At 44.6% G+C, this 17,481-nt stretch overlaps 1 non-coding gene across 1 annotated transcript; it reads left to right on the forward strand.

The window, feature by feature from the left end:
* The first annotated feature begins 14,175 nt into the window (after window positions 1-14,175).
* Window positions 14,176-14,336, forward strand: LOC133375944 (U1 spliceosomal RNA). The gene has a single exon (XR_009760354.1). It is a non-coding gene; the product is annotated as a U1 spliceosomal RNA (small nuclear RNA).
* Window positions 14,337-17,481: the final 3,145 nt, after the last annotated feature.

Consider the following 17,481-nt stretch of genomic DNA (forward strand, 5'->3'; position numbering starts at 1 on the left):
CGGACTAATTTTATTAGGGTGGGTGGCCTGCTGATAAGCAGATAGGGATAGAGGCATGTGCAAGCCGGAGAGGGAGGTGGGGGGCCAAGTTATAGGAAGTTTGGGCGGCAGGCGCTGGAAGGGTGCTGCTAGCAGACCACGCCGGAATAGGGGAACACGGGACAGATGCATTATATCCATCCCATGTTCCGGGTCTGCTCAGAACCAGACGAAAACTGGGGGACGCAAGGTTCCTACCGACCTTCGACTGCTGTTATGTAATGCCAGGTCTGTGGCTCAGAAAACCTCGCTCATCCATGATATGATCTTGGATGGGCGCGCAGACCTGGCATGTATTACGGAAACTTGGCTGGATGAAGCCTCTGCTCCAATTCTTGAGGCCATGTGTCCGCCAGGTTTCCGTTACGCACAGCAGCCAAGGGTGGGAAGGCGGGGAGGGGGTGTGGCAGTCATCTATCGAGAGTCCTTGGTTTTTGCCAGACCTCCCCTCCATAGGACTCAATTTGTTGATTGTATGTACTGGAGGTTGGGCCCGAAGGGCAGTTTAGGGATCTTGCTGGTGTACCGCCCACCCCGCTGCACGGCAGATTCCCTGGCCGAGGTGCTGGAGGTGGTCTCGGCTGTACGGGCATTGTCCCCAGAGCTGTTAGTTCTGGGTGACTTTAACGTGCATGCCGAGGCCGCTCTCATAGGAGCCCCTCAGGATTTCCTGGAAACCATGGCTTCCTGGGAACTGTAACTAAGTAATACTGGGCCCACCCATGTAGCCGGTCATGCTCTCGACCTAGTATTTGTCCTGGGAGAGGAGAGAAGTGGTCTGAAGTTGGGAGTGATTCTTGCCACTCCTGTGTCATGGTCAGACCACTACCTGGTAAATATGGACTTCTCGTTGCCATGCCCCCTCCGCAGGGGTGAAGGACCTATTAAAATGGTCCGCCCCAGACGCCTGATGGATCTGGATGGATTCCTGACTGCGCTTGGGGAATTGGAACCTGCTGAAGGTCACCCGGTCGAAACCCTGGTGAAGGAGTGGAATGTGGGGATCACCAGGACATTAGACTGGGTGGCTCCGAAACGTCCTCTCCCCCTGAATAGAACTCAGCTAGCACCATGGTATACACCACGGTTGCGTAGTCTGAGACAGGAGGTGAGACGACTAGAGCGCCGGTGGCGGAAATCCCGCTCCGAAGATGTCCGGACACAGGTTAGAGCAGCAGTAGCTGCCTACCAAGTGGCAATAAAGGTAGGAAAGAAGGCTTTCTTTGCTGCCTCTATTGCGTCTGCAGAGTGCTGTCCCAGGAGGCTGTTCCAGGTGGTCCGAAGCCTGGTCGGTCCAGTTGCTCAGGAACCCTTGGAACAGTCAAAGGCCTCCTGTGACTTATTAGCAAAACACTTCGCCGATAAAATCGAACACTTACGGAGCTCGATCCCGTGCGCCGTGGACACAGTGGATGAACCAGAGTTGGCCAGTTGCATGCCGGTAAATTGGGATCAGTTTCGGCTTCTCCCTTCTGAGGAAGTGGACAAGGTGCTTTCATCTGTGAAGCCAACCACTTGTCTTACTGATCCTTGCCCTTCGTGGCTCCTTGTGAGCTGCAGAGAGAAATTGGGCGAGGGGATCAAAGCGGTGGTAAACGCATCCTTGAAAGAGGGTGTGATGCCATCAGCCTTCAAGGAGGCAATTGTAAAGCCCATCTTAAAGAAGCCCTTCTTGGATCCCCAAGTATTCGATAACTTCCGCCCGATTTCGAATCTACCATTTCTGGGCAAGGTCATTGAGCGAGTGGTGGCCAACCAGTTGTCAGCACACTTGGATGAAACGGATTATTTGGATCCATACCAATCGGGTTTCAGGACTGGTCACGGAACTGAAACAGCCTTGGTCGCTCTGGTAGATGATTTGAGGAGGGCATTAGATAGGGGAGAATCCACCTTTCTTGTCCTCCTCGATCTCTCAGCGGCTTTTGATACTGTCGACCACAGTATCCTTCTGCTTCGCCTGGAGGGATTGGGAATTGGAGGTACTGTATTACAGTGGTTCCATTCCTTTCTCTCCGACAGGTACCAACAGGTAGCGTTGGGGGAGGAGGTATCAGACCCTTGGCCTCTCAATTGTGGTGTGCCACAGGGCTCTATCCTCTCTCCCATGCTATTTAACATCTATATGAAGCCGCTGGGGGCCATCATCAGGAGATTTGGGCTGCAGTGTCATCAATATGCGGATGACACTCAGCTCTATCTCTCGTTTAAATCTTCACCAGAGTTGGCTGTGGAGACCTTGTCCAAGTGCCTGGAATCCGTGAGTGGATGGATGGGAAGGAACAAGCTGAAGTTGAACCCTGATAAGATGGAGGTACTACTTGTGGGGGACAAGAGAAGGTTGGGCGACATTGACCTGAAGTTCAACGGGGTGAGTCTACCCCTAAAGGACCAGGTCCGCAGCCTTGGGGTTGTGCTTGATTCCAGGCTGTCCATGGAGGCTCAGATTTCGGCAGTGAGCCGGGCAGCCTGGTACCAACTACACCTCATACGAAGGCTGCAACCCTACCTTCCTGTTCACCAGCTCCCACTAGTGGTACACGCCCTGGTCACCTCTCGTTTGGACTACTGTAATGCGCTCTACGTGGGGTTACCCTTGAAAACGGTCTGGAAATTACAACTGATACAAAATGCGGCGGCTCGACTACTTACGAATAGTCGCCGCCGAGATCACATCACACCAGTGTTGTTCGACCTACACTGGCTACCAGTTGTTTTCCGAGCCCAATTCAAGGTGTTGGTATTGACCTTTAAATCCCTACACGGTTTCGGCCCAGTTTATCTCACGGAGCGCCTTCAACGCCACCAATTATGCCGCCCGACAAGATCGGCCACACAGGGCCTTCTCTCAATCCCGCCAACAAAAAAAGCCAGATTGGCGGGTACAAGAGAGAGGGCATTCTCAGTGGCGGCCCCCACTCTTTGGAACTCCCTCCCACAAGATCTCTGGCACGCCTCTTCCCTAAATGTGTTTCGGAAAGCCTTAAAGACCTGGCTCTTTCAGCAGGCCTTCGGGGTATCCGGGGAGGGTTAATTGTTATAACTGTAATGCCTCCTGCCCAGTTTTAATATTGTTGCTGCAGATGTATTGTTTTTATATTGTATTACTGTATTTTATCAATTGTATTTTAACAATTTTGTAAGTCGCCTAGAGTGGCCATTGGCCAGATAGGCGACGAAGAAATTAAATTTATTATTATTATTATTATTATTAAATGAACCTTAATTTTCCAGGATTCTACCATGCGTGGGGAGTCCCCACTTCACAAGCTCGTGGATGGTGACAGACACAGGGCAGAGCAAGCACAGTTGTCCCCATGCTCCCCCTTGCATGTTTACTCAGCCCAGACAGAAGGAAGCCTGAAGAGGGCTGTTGTGGTCCAGAGGGGAGACTATTAAACTTGAGAGCTCCCCTCCAGACTCAGTCCTGGGTTCACTATCTGAAGACAAGCTACATCAAGTGATGCCCAGGCCATGAGAGACTTAACATCATAGATTGAACTTACATATCACCTCACATCCCCTCAAACGAGGGAGATGGTCCATGCATTCAAACATTCCATTTAACGCTATTTACCAAAGACAGCCCAGACTTTTTGGTACCTGCCCATGGTAGGTCACTATCTCTCTTTTGTCTCTATTTTTGCCTTCTGTGAATGTTTTCTCAAAACTGTTTAGGTGTCTGATCCCTCCACACCCCAAATGATGCAGTCTTTCAATGAATCATTCCTGCAGTCACCTCTTAGTGTAGCTACCATTAGGGATGAACAAAAATGGCCTCACAACATTCTTTATTATTTATTATTATTTATTTATTTAATTTGTATCCCGCCCTTCCTCCCAGCAGGAGCCCAGGGCGGCAAACGATCAGTTTTCTACGTATATAAAAATGTAAGCCCTCACGCCGTCATGACAGTGGGGGTGGGACAACCCAGCAAGCTATGTGGCAGCTGGAGTAGCAGCCTTGTCCTGGGCCTCGGTGTCCAAACGGGATACTGGGCAATAGGTTGGGCCTTGGAGCAGGCCAGCCGGCATGTTTGGCGCCCTGTGGAGGGGAAGGGTGGAGCTTTGGCAGCCCATGGGGGGAATGAGGGAGCTTCAGCACCCTGCAGGGGGAAGGGAGGACCTTTGGTGATCCACTGGGGGAAAGGGGAGCTTCAGGGATTCATGGTAGGGTGAGGTTGGCAACCAAAGCAAGCAGTGGAGCCCCTAGTTAATTCATAGCAGTAGATGAAGGAAGCAATGGGCTAAGAGAGGACTAGAGATGGAGGAGGAATTTGGTTTAGTTAGGATTTCAGTGCAAACCTACCTAATAGGCACTTGCCTAACCTACCTCACATGGTTGTTGCGATGGAAAAAGTGGGGTGACCATATATGCTGCACTGAACTGCTTGCAGACTAGATGGGCTTTTGCCGTGATGCAGGGCTCTTCTTATGTTCTTGTGACAAGCAGGATGAAAATGAATGAATAAATACAATGCATTTTAAACCCGATTCTTTCTGGTCCGATACTCTAATGACTTTACTAACAGTTCAGTTTTAGGCACGTATACTCAAAAGTAAGCCCAACTGAATTCAATGGGACTTACTCCCAGGTAAGCGAGAACAGGATTGTCAGTGACCTCAACAAAGCATTTTAATAATGAGATAAGCAGCTGAGTGTTAATTTGTGCTTTGGGAAAGGGGTTTGCTCTTTTGTGCATTCAAACTAGCATCAAGCTTGAGCCTTATATGAAAAAGTGGATCTTAGATTATTTGTGATTATTCATAATTTATTAAGTACATAAAAATGACTAGGTCATTTAAATAATTTGAAAATTTTTTGTTGCCAATAACAAATAGTTATCAACTGTACACTGGCTCCTGTTGTATAGCATTCTGAAAAAGAAGCCAATGGAAATGGCAAAAATAATATTTATAGCTATATTCACTAATAGGCAAAAAACCTTGCGGTTTAAGAATGTTTAAGAAATATAATTTTCTTGGTTAGATTCTCTGTAGAAACAGTAAAGAAGCAAAGTAAGAAGAACACCAACAAACATACAAAAATGTAATTCTCCATCTTTGGAGATGGCAAGTGTTGCCACCACTCACCATATGCTCAGAGGCACATGTTACCAAATTCTTCCAAGCTACACAGCAAGTGGATTGGACTGTGAGAGACCAACCCAAATTGTGTTTGCATTTTTATAAATTTGTAGAGCAGTACAATATCTCAGAGAGGAGGTCAGTTCTCCTGCTCCCCTGGTGCATTCACTAGAGCCGCCCAATTTCCCTGCTTTTTAAAGTTTAATAGAAATATCTGTGGGCTATAGGTACGTTCTTAAACCACAAGGTTTTTTGCCTATTAGTGAATTTCTCTGCTTTTTAATCCGGGAGTTAAGAAATGGGATCCTGTGCAAGTTTGCTGAGAATGGATTGATCATTTGCATGCTTATTGAGTTCAGTGGGATTTACTCCCCTGCAATCATGCTTGGGATAGGTGAAACTGCCCACAGGGGACGGGAAAGGGAGGAGGAAGAAGGGCAGGGGTAGTGGAGGAGGAGGGAGGGGAGGAAGGGCAGAGGGGAGGAGGGGGATGGGAGCAAGCAGGAGGGGGAGGGGAAGAGGAGGACAGGGTTGATTGTTTGTATACTTATTGAGTTCAGTTGGATTTACTCCTGTGCAATTTTAACCCACAAATATTCCTACATTAAATAGGAGAAGTGGGTGGGTTCAGTCTTTTCTGACAGTGTGATAGTTGCAGTAAAAAAACAAGGATCAAAATTAAATATATATTGAAGAAAAATAGTTCTCATACACTATCAGAACAGATAATATTCTTAGTATTATTAACAATCTGGCTGCTATTCCTTCATAGCAGTAAAGAATTACAATTACTCTTTTTTTCAACAACTAATAAGATGCAAAGAAGAAGAAAAAACCCAAAACAAACAATGACTTCACAGTCCTTCAGATTTGCTGTTATTTTCTTGTGCAGGTGGAGGGGAAGGGAGGGGAGGGGGAGGAGGAAGAAGGAAGTGAGAGGAAAGGGGAAAGAGGGGAAAGGCAGGTCTGATCATTTGCATGCTTATTGAGTTCAGTGGGATTTAGTCCTGTGCAATCATGGTTCGGATAGGTAAAACTGACCATGGGGAGGAGAGGGAAGGAGGAAGGGAGGGGAGAGGGGAGCTGAAGGAGGGAGAGGGGGAAGGAGGGGATTGGAAGAGGAGGGGGAGGGGTGAAAGAAGTGGGAGGGAAGGGGGAAAGGGAGGTGGTGGGAGGAGGGGAGGGCAAGTTTGATCATTTGCATGCTTATTGAGTTCAGTGGGATTTACTCCTGTACAATCATGCTTAGGATAGGTGAAACTGATCTGGAGGATGGCAGGAAGGCAGAGGGGGAGGGGAAGAGATTGGGTGGGTGGGCACTGGGCAGAGGGGAAGCCTCTTTCCTTTCCAAAAAGAAAACATTGTGAACAGTATCACTGTTTTTCAGTGTTTCCCCCACCTTTTTATTCTACAGCAGGGACATGTAGTCTCCCACCCAAATATAAACCAAAGCTGTCCCTGGCCACATCCACACCAGATCTTTTCCACTTTAAACAGTCATGGCTTCTCCCAAAGAATCTTGGGAAGTGTAATTAGTGAAGGGTCCTGCTAGTTGCTAGGAGATGCCCTGTTCCCTTCACAGAGCTTCAATCAGGGTGGCTGACTGTTAAACCACTCTGGCCACTGGAGCTTTGTCAAGGGAATAGGAGTCTCCTCTCAGCACCTTTCACAAACTATACTTCCCAGGATTCTTTGCGGGAAGCCAAGACTGTCTAAAGTGAAAGCAAAATCTGGTGTGGGTGTGGCGTCCTGATTAGCCAAGCGAAGCGGCTGTGAGTCTAGCTTTTAGAACACTGACAGTTGGTTCTTATTGAGCATGCCCCAGCTTATCATTGACTTTAATGTTAAATTTCTTAAATTAATTAAAAATCTGCCATGCATTTTTTAAACTTTGAAACTGCAGAGGATGAAGGTCAGAGTATGTGGCAAGGTCGGTAATAGGATTACAGATACTCTGTGAACATGGCTGTTTTTTAATTAATTTCAACAGATTATGAGAACTTTGACAGAAAAAAGTCCAACAGGGGTCTGTTTTTTCTCTCTCTCTTTTTACACTGAACTCTTGATTCTCTCTGACTGTTTTGTGTATCACCTTGAAAACTCAGAGGGTTGTTAAGTAAGCTTTTCTGAGCTGAGGACTATAAGTTCTGTAACGTTTTGTTTTGAAATGGCACAGGGAGTATTTTCAATTTAACATTGTGGAATGTGAAAAATCCATGCTGGCTATAATATACAGCAACTCTTGTAGCTGTATAATCCATTTTGTCTTTACTTTATTCATGCAACTTTTGTTGCTGTAGAAATATGCAATCTTGGGAGTTAGCACAGGATTTTTCAACAGGAAACTGAATCAAAACCAACTTTGGTTAACTAATTAGTTAATCAAAAGCTCACTTACAGATGTTGGATTGATTTTTTAAAATTATGTTTACCATGTTAGATTTCTGCATTTTGTAGAGGAATTGGATGAAGCGGCTTTATTCGGATCCACCCAGTTTAGAAAAGTGTAGGTGAAGTTTCCAACACATCTTTGTAGAATGTGGCTGGACTGCCATGCAGCTGTTGGGCTGGTTTGTATAATTCTGCCCTCTTTAGTTTGTTGCAAAGTGGAATTATTTACATCTGTGCACCAGCTCTTAATGGTTAAAGGGCTCATTAGGCATATTGTTCTGAGTTACTCACAGCACCCACTAGGGGGCATCTGTGATTTTAAGCAGGATCTCATACTTTGGGATTGTGAAACTTTTCTACACTCGTTTATCTGGTTTATATTCAACGGAACTTTTCTTTCAATTGACAAACAGCTAAATATCTTGGTTTGCATGCAACATGCTTTGCACAACAGAAATAATATCCACAGACAGCTGAAAATATGGATTATATAGAAGGGATGTAACCAGAACTAGGGATAAGATGGACAAGACATGACCAGATAAATTATATATTATATATTAATTTAAATTAAATTAAATTAAATTATGAATTTATCAGATCCTCTGTCCCATTCTGTTCCCCTAAAACAAAATAAATAAATAAATAAAATATTCATGTAATTCTAAACTATAAAATCTCACAGATCCTAATAACTGTGTGAATGCTGTTGTACTTTAGAAAACAGCTATGGCATGATCATCCCAAGTCAGACAATGGTCCTTCTGTAGGCAAGGACTCTCCAGAATTTCAGAGAAGAGCCCTTCCCAGCCCTAATAGGAGATGCCATGGATTGAACCAGAGCTTGGAAAAGTTATTTTTTTGAACTACAACTCCCATCGGCCCAATCCAGTAGCCATGTTGGCTGGGGCTGATGGGAGTTGTAGTTTAAAAAAGTAACTTTTCCAAGCTCTGGATTGAACCTAGGATCATTTGCATGTCAAGCATATGGTCTACCAATGAGCTACAGCCCTTCCTTCTTCTGAAGGCAAAAGTTCATCAAATGTGTGAACCTTTTGATGTATTATCTCTCATAATACTAGAACTCCAGTGAAGCTGAATGTTGGAGGATTCAATACAAAGTCAGTACATTAAGTATGGAATTCACTTCCACAAGAAGTAGTATTAGTAATGCCTTGGATTGCATCGTGGCAACTGGCCACAATGGCTATGTTCTACCTCCTCTATTGGAGGCACAGATCTAGTCGCTGGGATTCGCTGATGGGGAGGATGCTGTTGCGCTCAGGTTCTGCCTGTGGGCTTCCCTTGGGAATATGGCTGGACACTGTGAGAATAGGATGTTGGACTAGGTGGGCCTTTGGCCTGATTCAGCAGGGCTCTACCAATGGTCTTACAAGTATTGCATGCCACATATATAGCACAATCTGTCTGTCTTCTGTGTCTGTCCAAAGGTTGTGGACCTGCTCAAGAGTTTTGCATCGATAAAGCGTTGTTTTAAAAAAACCTTGAAAATTCATTTCAATTTCTTATTTGTTCTTCCAGGCCTTTGAAGGCCTTGTTTAGATTGCACTGAGTTTGGGTATTATTCTGTACAGCAATACTGATTTATATTGGTGCCATAATTTACGTTGTTAATGTTTTTAATCACATTGTGTTAATTTTAATGATGCTATTTTATTGGTGTATTGGAAACCACTTTGTGGTCACTATGCGATGTAAAGCAGCATATTAGTTCATTAAATAAACAACAAATAAATAGAAAAAAGTAGCAAAGGTTCAGGGACCTTGAAATTCAAATACTCAGACAGCCTTCACTAGCCCAATGCCCTCCAGATGGTTTAGACTACAGCTCCTGTCTGCCTCAGACAGCATGGGCTGGCTAAGGCTAATGGGAGATATAGTTTAAAACATCTGCAGGACACCAGGCTGGCAAAAGCTGTTCTGAAGTCTAGATAGATCCATTTTGCTCAGGGCAATGTGGGGGGGGGGAAGGGACATTTAAACTCATGGGCTGCATTCCCTCATGGGCAACTGTCTGGGGGCCACATGCCTGTTGTGGGTAGGGCCAGAGGCGAACGTGGGTGGAGCTGAAGATTCAATTCTTCAATTCAATTCACCAGGTGCTGCTGGTGGGGGACAAAGGAAGGTTGGGAGAAGTTGACTTGAAGTTCAATGGGGTGAGTTTACCCCTGAAGGACCAGGTCCGCAGCCTTGGGGTTGTACTTGATTCCAGGCTGTCCATGGAGGCTCAGATTTCGGCAGTGAGCCGGGCAGCCTGGTATCAACTACACCTCATACGAAGGCTGCAACCCTACCTTCCTGTTCATCAGCTCCCAATGGTAGTACATGCCCTGGTCACCTCTCGTTTGGATTACTGTAATGCGCTCTATGTGGGGTTACCCTTGAAAACGGTCCGGAAACTACAACTTATACAAAATGCGGCGGCTCGACTACTTACAAACAGTCGCCGCCGGGATCACATCACACCAGTGTTGTTCGATCTACACTGGCTTCCAGTTGTTTTCCGAGCCCAATTCAAGGTGTTGGTATTTACCTTTAAATCCCTATATGGTCTCGGCCCAGTTTATCTTACGGAGCGCCTGCAACGCCACCAATTATGCCGCCCGACAAGATCAGCCACACAGGGCCTTCTCTCAATCCCGCCGACAAAAACAGCCAGATTGGCGGGTACAAGAGAGAGGGCATTCTCAGTGGCGGCCCCCACCCTCTGGAACTCCCTCCCACAAGATCTCCGGCACGCCTCTTCCCTAAATACATTTCGTACAGCCTTAAAGACCTGGCTCTTTCAACAGGCCTTTGGGATTTCCGGGGAGGGGTAATTACTAGATTGAATTGCCTCCTACTGTATTGTATGCTGTATTGTTTTATACTGTTTTTATATTGTACTATTGTATTTTATTATGCTGTGTTTTAACTGTTGTACGTCGCCTAGAGTGGCCATAGGCCAGATAGGCGACACAGAAATTAAAATTTATTATTATTATTATTAATTCTTACCTCTGAACAGAAGCCTACATCCAGTCAGAGGTTGCTATGCACACTCCCGTGTGCACATCTCTTTATCCAAGCAAGCGAGTATCATTATCACAGTTCAAGAACACTGCTGTCTTCCGTTCTAAAAATTACATGTGCAGTGCACATATATACACACCTCGCACTCACAGAAATAACTTATTATTTGGCAAATAGTTACTTCGATGCAGTAGCCACCGCCCACTAGCAGGGCAAGGTAGGGTTGCTCACACGGCTTCCAACACCGCACATGGAGGCCAGTTATGAAGAGGAAGATGGGCAAAGCAGTCGGGAGTTCAGCAAGGTGTGGGCAGAGTGGTGGGAGCATCAGATTGGCGCCTGTACCCAGGGGTGTAGTCATCTGGAGTCCCGGGATGTTTTAGAACCTTTGCTTTTTTGGTAGATAGATCCCAGCAGGGTCCCTATGTCTCCAATGTTCTACAAGCCAATCCGCATGAAAGGGAAGTGTGTTAGCCGCTGAGAAGAGTCCCAAGGAGTGTCAATTGAAAGGAAGCCTTTATTAGTTCCCACTTTAAAAAGCCAAGGCAAGTTCTGGAGAGTGAGAATTCTGTAATTGCCGAAGAAGAGACAGTGAATCCTGATGATAGTATCTCATCTACATCATCAAGCAGTTTGGTAGCAGCAGGAGATAAACGTGTAGACACTGAATTCAGTAATTCAAGCAATATCTCTGACAGTGTGAAAGGACAGTCAAATGGCGACCCTGATAGAGAAGCAGAAAGCAGTAATCATGCCTGGCCAGATTATTCTATAATCTTAGAAGGTTGTATAATCTTACAAGGGAGTGTGGTTCTGATTCTCATAAAGGGATCCTGTACATCTGAACTTGCCAGTAGGCTACTGCCTGTACTGAGCTCCCCACTGCCTTTCCCTTCCACCTCTCAGTAACTGGCAGTGATGCGCATAATTGGGAAACCAGATGAGCAACACTGCCCTACTTGCGCTGCTCCATCATTGCTTACATGACTGAAATTTGGAGAGGTACACAGATAATTCACAATGCTACCATTTTCATCAAAAGCCTTTCACTGAAAGTCTGATCAAAGACTAGAAAGAAACACAGTACAAAGCCTTAGCTCTGGAACATGTGAAGTGATAAAGAGTGCCTCTGAGAACATACAGACGTTTCCTTGCTCCACTGGCAGATGCCCCCTGGAAAGCTGTCCAGAAGGGAGTATGGTTCTTGGGCTGGAAAAGGTTACCTGCCCCGACCTAGGAGGGCCCACCTCACCTTTTTCCCAACTATGCTTCTGACAATGGCAGCACATAGAGGGGGTCTCCCTCAAAGATTTCACTGGATGGACAGGGTTATGTGGGAACAGACAGCCCTACCTATATCCTGGCCCTAAAATATTTTTGATGTGTTACTTTAGGTCCTTCTGCCCAGTGAGGAGGTTTGCAGGGAAGAAAAAAAACTGGGAGCAAGTGTGGTTTTGTTTGTGCAGCTACTCCTCTCCCTCAGTTACAACACTTATGCTGCCTTGCAGTGCAAGATGCACCCTGATGTTGTTCTGAAAGATTCACCCTCTGTCAAAATACATCTGATCCCTAAGCCTTACTTGGGGAGTAGAAACATATTAAGAGAATGGCAGAAAATGATGAATTCAACTATCTGAACGATAGGAAGATCATGAGTAAATGATCATAGAATCATGGAATAGTAGAGTTGGGAGGGGGCTATAAGGCCATCAAGTCCAACCCCCTGCTCAATGCAGGAGTCCAAATCAAAGCATTTCTGACAGATGGCTGTCCAGCTGCCTCTTGAATGCCTCTAGTGTCGGAGAGCCCACTACCTCTCTAGGTAATTGGTTCCATTGTCGTATGGTTCTAACAGTTAGGAAGTTTTTCCTGATGTCCAGTCGAAATCTGGCTTCCTGCAACTTGAGCCCATTATTCCGTGTCCTGCACTCTGGGACGATCGAGAAGAGATCCTGGCCCTCCTCTATGTGACAACCTTTCATGTACTTGAAGAGTGCTATCATATCTCCCCTCAGTCTTCTTTTCTCCAGGCTAAACATGCACAGTTCTTTCAGTCTCTCCTCACAGGGCTTCCTTGTTGCCCTCCTCTGAACCTGTTCCAGTTTGTCTGCATCCTTCTTGAAGTGTGGAGACCAGAACTGGATGCAGTACTCAAGATGAGGCCTAACCAGTGCTGAATAGAGGGGAACTAATACTTCATGCGATTTGTAAACTATACTTCTGTTAATGCAGCCTAATATAGGATTTATATCAGGAGCTTTGGAGTGCATTGTCACCAGTATGCTGATGACACGCAACTCTATTTCTCCTTCTCATCTTCTTCAGGTGAGGCTGTTGATGTGCTGAACTGTTGCCTGGCCACGATAATGGACTGGATGAGAGCTAATAAACTGAGGCTCAGTCCTGACAAGACTGAGACGCTGTTGGTGAGTGCCTTCTCTGCCCAGATGGTGGATGTTCAACCTGTTCTAGATGGGGTTACACTCCCCCTGAAGGAACAGGTTCGTAGCTTGGGGGTTCTTTTCGATCCATTCCTGTCTCTCGAGGCTCAGGTGGCCTCGGTGGCACGGAATGCGTTCTATCACCTTCGGTTGGTAGCCCAGCTATGTCCCTATCTGGAAAGCGACGACCTCGCTTCAGTTGTGCATGCTCTGGTAACCTCTAGATTGGATTACTGCAATGCGCTCTACGGGGGGCTGCCTTTGAAGACAGTTCGGAAACTACAGCTAGTGCAAAACGCAACAGCTAGACTGTTGACAAGGACCAGGCGGTCTGCACATATAACACCTGTTCTGGCTCGTTTGCACTGGCTACCTATTTGTTTCCGGGCTAAATTAAAAGTGCTAGTTTTGACTTATAAAGCTTTACACGGCACGGGACCACAATACCTAGCGGAACGCCTCTCCCGATATGAACCTACCCGGTCACTACATTCAACATCAAAGGCCCTCCTCCGAGTTCTGACCCACAGAGAAGCTCGGAGGGTCGTTACAAGATCTAGGGCCTTTTCAGTGGCTGCCCCCGAATTATGGAACAGTCTCCACGATGAGGTGCGCCTGGCGCCTACACTTCTATCCTTTCGGCACTAGGTTAAAACCTTTTTATTCTCTCAGGCATTTTAATCTATTATTTTAATCTATTTTTAGCTCTTATTGTATACCAGGTTGTTTAATTGTTTAATATGTATGTTTTTACTGTTTCTTGTGATTCTATTGTATTTTATTCCCTGTTGTGCACCGCCCTGAGAGCCTTTTGGCTGTGGGCGGTATAGAAATCGAATAAAATAAAATAAAAATAAATAAATTTGCCTTTTTTGCAGCCACATCACACTGGTGGCTTATATTCAGCTTGTGATCAACGACAATTCCAAGATCCTTCTCACATGTCGTATTGCTGAGCCAAGTATTCCCCATCTTATAACTGTGCATTTGGTTTCTTTTTCCTAAGTGTAGAACTTTGCATTTATCCTTGTTGAATTTCGTTCTGTTGTTTTCAGGCCAATGCTCCAGCCTATCAAAGTCCCTTTCGAATTTTGTTTCTGCCTTCCATGGTATTAGCTGTGCCCCCCAATTTTGTATCACCTGCAGATCTGATAAGCATGCTCTGTACCTCCTCATCCAAGTCATACTTACCTGGCAGGGGAGATACCATGATCATGAAGGTGGCTTTCCCACAGTGAGGCTCATCCATTGCACTCCGGGGGTGCTGACCCCTGCGATTTCCCCAAATGTGGAAACTCAACTGCATAATTCGTGGTAGTCATACATTACTACTAATGTAATTACTAAGTAGTAATCATACATTACTACTACTTCTAATATAATAAGAATAAGAATAGTAAGAATAAGAAAAAGTCATTCTTCTGATTCCAAATATAATGTTGCTGTTTGAATCTGCATCAATAGCATGGATACTGGTTTGCTTGGTAGAAAACAAGGTGAATCTGTGTTATATGAGCAGTAAAATCAGAGGCACCACTAGGGCTGGACCTTGAGGGGCAGGTTCCTCCAGGGTATCTCGCACAGAACCCCCCAAAACCTGAGAGCGCAGGTACAATCCTAGATGTTTTTCTCCCATGCCCTATCTAACGGATTTGACACTCCCTAAGTATCGAAGTGCTTTTACTCTGGTGAGGACGAATACTCTCCCCTCTGCCCTTTTAGAGGGCAAGTTTAATAAAGTCCCATACAGTGATAGAATTTGCCCTTGTGGCGAAGGTGAAACTGAACCCAATGTGCATGTTCTATTGAGATGCCCTTTTTATCGTGATCTAAGGCAACAGCTAATTTCCCCTATTTTAATTTCCTTCCCAGGTAGACCAGAATCCTTTTATGCTGATTATTTATTGGGAGATTACTCCCCACAAGTTACATATAAAGTCGCCAAATATATTGCGGCTTCTATTTCTTGTAGGAAGGCACAGGTCAAATGCTTGTAAAATCTTGATTGGATGTACTATTTCTAAATTGTATTACATTTTATTGGTTTTTATTTTTTGTATTCTATGTATCTGGTCAATGACTGAAATAAATTATTGTTGTTGTTGTTGACAGTGCAGCTGAGCAAGGCATGCAAAGGATAGAGTCTGTTGTTTGACAGAACAACAGAGATGTTTTGAGAAATACATTTGTTCCATAGGGGTGTGGGGAAAAGATCATAGCAGCTTTAGGTCAGACGTTTCCCCACTGGAGTCAGATCTGCATCATGTTAAATTCAATCCCAAGGGCCATGTGGGATTTTTTTAAAAAGGCGGATACTGTGGCTAAAAGGGGAGAGTCTAGGAAAATGATAATATATAAGGAACTTCTTCAGAAGGCATCAAGTCATAAACCACACTTTTCCAGTATTTACAAGCTATAGAGGATATATCTATCTACCTTGGATTATTTCAAAAACCTATAAACTGAATGAATTTTAAAAGCAGACAAAATATTGTTGGAAGCAGAGTGGAGAAAGGCAATGTCACAGAGATAGGATATCTTATTATAGTTAACACACATTGAAGTAGATTGTTTTAAGCATCAGGAACTGGGCAGTTGGAAAGGATTCAAAGAAGGGGTGGAGAACTGTATCCGGCCAATGGGCCAGATCCATATTTCCCCCAGCCCCCCATGGGCCAACTTTGATTGGTGGATGGGACCACTCACCTGTCAATCATGTGATGCCTTAATGATGTCAGTTGGTTGACACCTGTCAAAGTGCAAAGGAGATAGCTGTAACCACCAATCAGCTGGTGATGTTTACAGCAACCTTTCTGAATCTGCTGTTTTAGTGTCAGTCAGCTGATTGGCACTGGAAGCGTGCCTTCAAAGAGGCTCCTAGTAAAAGACAATCAGCTGATTGTCAGTTACATGGAGTGCCTATGCAGAAGGGAAAATTCATCTAAAAATGGAACATTTCTCGCTCTGTAGAGAAAGCAGTTTGTATTCAGATCACTGGAGAAAACACTTTAAATAACAATAGCTTCCCTGGAAAGAAAAAAAGGTTTTGTTTTTAAAGTATTTTTTAAAAATCACCAATGGAGAAGAGTATTGCAATTAAACACCTAAAGGTTAAGGGCCACACAAGACATTACTTTAATTGCATAGTTAGCAACTGTGTCTGACATTTTTAAAATATAAAGTAGTAAGTATGACCCATGATTTTCACTAGAACCACAGCACACTGATTTAATCCCTCACTCCTCAGCTGTGACCCTGATGACAATTGTCACTGAGCTGCAATTAACATTTCTAAAAGCTCCTGCTGATGCCAATGGGAACTTTTTTCAAAGCTAATTGCCATGCTGGGTTTTATTTTGTCAGGTTCATGGCTGGGGAGGGAGGGGTTGAACCTCCCTTCCCCATGTATTGTGTGTTAGAAGTGTAACAGAGATAGTTTAGTTTGTAATTTAGGAGTTAATTCTGTTCAGGGGGATGGAAGTGTTGCATAACAACTAGGGAAGGTGGCATGATCTTTACTGAAGTAGTACATACTCTGATAGGTTGCCTAGCTGTGAGGAAGTTTTGTTGGGGATATTTAGATGACTGGCTCCCTACTCTCAGCAAGGCCTGTTGAAAAGGCAAAACCTTTCTGATTTTCTGATACTCAAGTTGTATACCGTTTTGTTCAGTAAACTTTTGCCATGATTTTCTCTGCATTATTTAAGTGCCTCTGCTAACACTGTGGTCCTGATGAAAAATTGTCTTTCTGCCTGGTATTTATTTTTTTTAAATCCACATGTAGCTGCTAACAAAACAATTAAAGAAATGTCTGGTCTGACCATAACAACTTTTTGGTGGTGCCAACAGCTTTTGCTGTCCAGATCTCACTTTGTCAGACACCTGAAGTGGATCTATATAAACAGATCATGTGTACAGAGAGAAGAAAAGGTGGGGGGATATTTTACAAAGTAAGGCCAAAAGGGAATATGAGAGATTATTATGCAGAGCAAAAATGACAAAATAAGAATGAGATTCAGATAAAAGAGTAAAAGATCCAGTATCCAATAGGCTTGTTTTGTGGGGCTGTCCAAAGATGGCAGATGATGATGATTACAATAATAATAAATTAAATGTATATTTCACCCTTCCTCTCAGAAGGAGCCCAGTGTGGCATAATAGAGGAAATTTACGAAATAATAGGTTGTAGAATCAGAAAACAACCATTGTTCAGACAGGATGTACAAAATGGGTAACTCTGTGAAAGAAAGAGACAATGTTTTTGATAGGACTGCGCACTAGATTTGTACAAATGACAAGCCAAATCAGGCCGATTTGGGTTGATTTGTATCCTGTCCAGATTGGGTTGAAGCAGCTACAAATCCCTACAGAACCAATCAGCTAGTCTCAAATTGATTTGTAGAGATTTGTACAGATCCATAGGTCAAAACAGTCTTTAATAAACCCGGACACGGTGTCTCTGAAATGGAGCAATTACACCACCATAATG

The sequence above is a fragment of the Rhineura floridana genome, chromosome 1 (assembly GCF_030035675.1).
Source record: "Rhineura floridana isolate rRhiFlo1 chromosome 1, rRhiFlo1.hap2, whole genome shotgun sequence".
In the NCBI taxonomy this organism is placed as follows: Eukaryota; Metazoa; Chordata; class Lepidosauria; order Squamata; family Rhineuridae; genus Rhineura; species Rhineura floridana.